Genomic DNA, 4,937 nt, shown 5'->3' on the forward strand with positions numbered 1-4,937 from the left:
GGGAAACTGAAATGACAATTTTTTGAGACATTTTAGACATAGATAAATCTGCCAATTCCAAAGTAATTTTTGAGAGGGTCAGAGATTTGTGAAAGGCTGGTATGTTTTAGCTGAAAGTATAGAAGGGCAGCCCAGGTAGGCACTAACAGGTGCAACCTTCTTGAAGTCAGGAAAAATATTCTGATTTGAACCAGCTGAGATCTTGCTGTCTGTAGTTTGGCTAAGGAGACACAATTTGTTTTGGCCCAGAGATTCAATTCTGACTTTGAAATAACTTTTTTGGGGGAATAGAAGCCAGGTGTTATTTCCAAAAGAGCCTTGTAGTTCATCTGTTCTTAGTCATTCTGTATTTTAGAATAACTCTCTGCCGTTTTCTTGGATAGGTCTAATAATTAATACTCTGAAATAAGAGGTGGTTTTTAATATTTCTGTTTCTTTAGCTGCATAGGTATGGTATGATCTATGCCTGTTTTTTATTTGTAGTCTGCTTCAGGAGAAGGGAGAAATGAAAGGAAGAATAAACATGGGGTAGGAACAACAAAATAAAAGAATATTTAAATGATTTCAAAAGAATTGTAAACTGTTGAATCATAAAGGATTGGCAAAAAAGCTCTCTCCTCATGAGGTCTGGCTAATATTAGGAATTATTGCCTCAAACGCTGCAGGTGTGGATCCATTTCTTTCATTTCTAGCAAATGGGGTTGCAACTGCCTTTGACAATGTAAAAGCTGAACAATCCCTGTGCCCCAGGGCAGACAATGATGTTGGTGAGATGCTGATTTTAGGATAGAAAATTACAATGGTTATATAGTAAACAGCACCTGGAAGTTTACTAATGATTTTTTCAATTAACAGCAGCACTATGGTCTGATTATTCATGCATGCTTTCTATGAAAGGAAAGAAAAGAGGCAGATGTTGAAAAGAATCATCGGCTGAGGGATATTTCTAATTTTTTCTGTAACTGGAGGTAGAGCCTTCTTCCTGTTATCACTACTTCTGATAATGAGATGCCAAAACTAGTGACTTAAAAGTTTTTAAAAAAAATTAAAAATGTTTGGCCTGTTCTACTTTCCCATTACCTCCAAATACTCTCATGAAATGTGCATGAAAATGGACAAGTATGTGTCTATGCGTGTTTGAATCCTTACACAGATTTTATTCTCTGCCTGTGGCTAGATATGTTGTTTTGGCATCCAAATAAGAAAAAATAAAAAAAAATCCCACCAAGAATTGCATGGCCATGCAGTTCTTCAGCTTTAACTACTGGATCATCTATGATAATAATGTCTGGATCTCTCCCCTTAGAAGTCCACCAGGTGTGTACCTGCCAGGTTAGTTATTTTAGAGTGCTGAGATTCAAAAACACTCCACCATCTGCAGCATAAATTTAAAAGTACAGTAAGGCGTACTGGTACCTCATATATTTTCTCCCTCTCTAGTCATCATTTATTTTCACAGCTGTTCTCGACCCACTGCCAAGCAAAGACCTCTTCAATTTCTTTTCTATCATATTGAGGCTTATTCAGTATCTTAACAAAGAATAGGTAAAATAAAATACAATCACTCTTTTCCTTTAACCCTTTGTAAATTGCCACAACTAAATCTTTTGGAAGCCTCTGAAATGTTCTCATCTTTTCTCTGCAATAGGCTGTTACATATTATTCTTACAGGACTTCTAGCCTGATATTGCAAATCCAAGAAATTACAGCAAGACTAGGAAACTTTGGATGTTCATGCTGATATGTCAGGACTCAGGTCTTCTGGGGTTTGTTAGTCACTGATCTTGTTTGTAATGGCAGGTAAAACTATGCATATTTTTTTCTTATCTCTGGTCAGATAGCTCACATGAAAGTTGTAAAAGACCTTGCCATGGGGGGAAGTTGATAATATGGTGAATGTGAACTTCAGTAAATCCATTCTCTGAACCTGGACTCTATGTCCAGGGATGGACACACTAGGTGCTGCTGTCTGTGTAGACTCCTGGTTTGACATATATTAAAATTTCCCTGTTGCTTTTCTGGTTCATGTCCAGGAGAAGCAAGTGAGACTGAAGTTAATTTTTTTGGGACTAGCTAAGTGATTGTTGGATATTTCAAACATCTTTCATATCTTCTGAAATATTTGTAATGCTAGGTTACTGCCTCTTTTCTTGGACCTATCTAAAACCTAGCTGTCAGGAACAAGCCAAGGAACCACAGAAAAAACTACCAGAACAGGCTGACAAGCAGCAAGGCAGGATTGACCCCATCACCCTGCTGAAAGAGCAGCAGTGATGGAGTGTTGTCCTGCTGAGAGGGACGTGGGTCTGACATGACACAGGAGCCTCCTGTGTTCCAAATCCTTGGCTGGGCAGTTATCTGTAACTGCTGCAATTCAGCCCAGGGAAAGGGCTGGTCTCGTCCAGGTAACACTATGCTTTTTCTTCATGTTTTTGCATATAGATAGGAAAATATTTTTTAGATTTCTCTGTCTCCTTACTTTAATGATATTTTGGCTCCCTAACTACCCTGAACTCCCTTGGGCTTTTCATTTCTTTTTAAAATTAGGACACTTCACATTTTCAGGTTTAACTTTCACATCTGTTTAGAAAATACAAATATACTTATGTAATGTAATCTATTGAAAATAGAAAGAACATATATAGAAAGTACTTACATAAGAAAATACTTCTGTATGTAATCCATTATCTGTCTATCTAAACCTACTCAGGGACAATCTGAGAATACAAATGCATATCTGAGAGATATCATCTTGCAAGTGAGAATGTCTGACATTGTTAATGAAGTCAGCTGTAATAGTTCAGGTATGCAAATACTTGTCCAGTCATTGGACAGGTTCTTCCTCAGTTAAATGTGGGTGCTATTCTGGCCAAGAGCATCATGCTTTTATGAGATGAATATGATGCCCATTGTGTCTGTCCAAGTACACAATGCAGCCTGAAAAAAGGTTGGATAATATTAACATAGAGACACTGGGATATCCAGATACTTAGACTTTCATTTACATAATCCAGTTAAACTGGAGATATATACACGTGTATATGGTATGTATAAAAACAGCAAATAACAAACTTTAATGGCTCAAAATTCAAGAAGAAAAATGAAGTCACATAGATTTCAGGCAGTTGTCTGAGTTCAGTGAACTGCCTCCTGGACTTTGGACAAAGGACCTTGTTTGTGCAGGGGCAGATGTACAAGGGGAGAAGGTGGCTGAGGGAAGCTGATCTCCATCCCACTCCAGCCATCCACATGATGTGGCTGGCATCTTTTGTAGTCAGGTGAAGAGAAGGTAGCAATGTGACTGTGTGGTCTTTCCCATGTCCAGTTTTCACCACATCAAGTGCCAATTTTTTGCCAAACCAAGTACTTTCTCTGTCTTGTGAATCCCACTTGAATCCCTTGATTTTAAAGCCTTTGAAATGCTGAATTTTGAAAACAATTTGTAAATGCTCTTCACCAGGTAGGATAAGATATATAAGTGTTATCAAGAGTTCAGATGAAAGACAATAACTGAAAATATCAAATGAGACTTTTGAGAAAAATTATTCACTCTCTCAGGTTCCTATGTCAAACCAAGTGTTTAGCAAGACTACCACACACACGGCACAAATTATTTTGTATTCCTGATGAGCATTACTTAGAATTGTTCTGGTATGCCAAGAAGCTGTGGCTGACTTGGATTTTCTGACTTGTCATTGTTGTGTAGTTTTTTCTCAAGGGAAGATCCGGTAGTCAAATAAGCTAACCTGAAGGAAGAAAGTGTGCAGTTTAAATAATGCAGAAATAGGATCCTCAGGATCAGATGGGCATGGAGAGACGTCAAAAATGCAGCAAGTTATTATGCTCTTATGCTACAGTGAATTAAGTCCATCAACATACTGATTCAGTTGTGATCTCCAGAGAGGGTATGAACCGTATGGCTTGTCCTGCTGGGGAAATCTCCCTTTATGGTTGATGCAGAAAATTCAGGGATGCTCTTTGGTTCAGTTTTGAGGATCAACTTGCAGTCTTGCCGCTGGTAAACAAAAAAAGGTATAAAAAAGGATATTTTAATAAGCTCAATTAAGCCTTTCTTATTGTGGTACATGTAGTATTTGGAGCACAAGAACACACTTTGCTACCTGCAATATTGGATTTTTGTTTCTTGATCAATCAAACCAGGACAGTGTTCTCTGGCTGTGAAAGCCGTGGACCTTTTGGGAACAGCTGTGCTTGTTGTTGACCTAGAATAAATGTAAGACCAATAGGAGTGCAAGTGCTTATGCTTAGATTTGCTGCCCTTGTGAATACTGTTGAAGTGTCTTTAAATTAGTTTGCTTCAGCTTGGGGCCTAATCCTGCCAAGCACGTGGATCACACTTTTTTAGCATGTGATCATGTGCAATCAGTGGGAATAAATCAAAAGAAACAGAATATGAGTGTGCTCAGTGCCTCTGAAAACTAGACTGTTTATTATTGCGTGGGGTTTTAGTCCAGTAGCATTTGAAAATTATGCTCACTTTTTCATTTCTTTAGATTTTTTTTTTTTTTTTTTGCTGCTGTTTTGGAAACTGTTACATCGCAATAGGCAAACAGACTATAATATACCTGAACGATGGAAAGGGTACCAGTAATAGTCAAATTTTCACTTTTATACCCCAGAGAACTGGAGAGGTCAGAAAGATAGCATTTGGACTGACAAAACAGATGTTAAAATGTTGTACTAAATAGAAAAGACTCTTCTAACTATCTAAAACTGTAATTGCTAAACTATTTTAAGGTCTCTACTAACAAATGAAAATGATTAAAATTACTAGAATGATATATGTATGTTCTGCTTTTGTATTTCTGGTCATAATTATGTTCTCTCATGTTGACTCCTCTTTACTGTCTGGTTTAGTTCACCATTCATAGTCAGCCAGTATCCACCGACAGATTTACCCAGCAGAAAATATGAAA

General features: G+C 37.6%; 1 long non-coding RNA gene across 1 annotated transcript; it reads right to left on the bottom strand.

Annotated features, from left to right (window-relative positions):
• Positions 1-3,610: 3,610 nt before the first annotated feature.
• LOC111926104 (uncharacterized) lies at positions 3,611-4,216 on the bottom strand. Its single transcript, XR_002862684.2, has 3 exons — positions 4,122-4,216; positions 3,880-4,015; positions 3,611-3,746 (listed from the first exon to the last, which is right to left on the bottom strand). It is a non-coding gene; the product is annotated as an uncharacterized LOC111926104 (long non-coding RNA).
• Positions 4,217-4,937: the final 721 nt, after the last annotated feature.

This window comes from Cyanistes caeruleus, chromosome 2, assembly GCF_971803275.1.
Source record: "Cyanistes caeruleus chromosome 2, bCyaCae1.hap1.1, whole genome shotgun sequence".
In the NCBI taxonomy this organism is placed as follows: Eukaryota; Metazoa; Chordata; class Aves; order Passeriformes; family Paridae; genus Cyanistes; species Cyanistes caeruleus.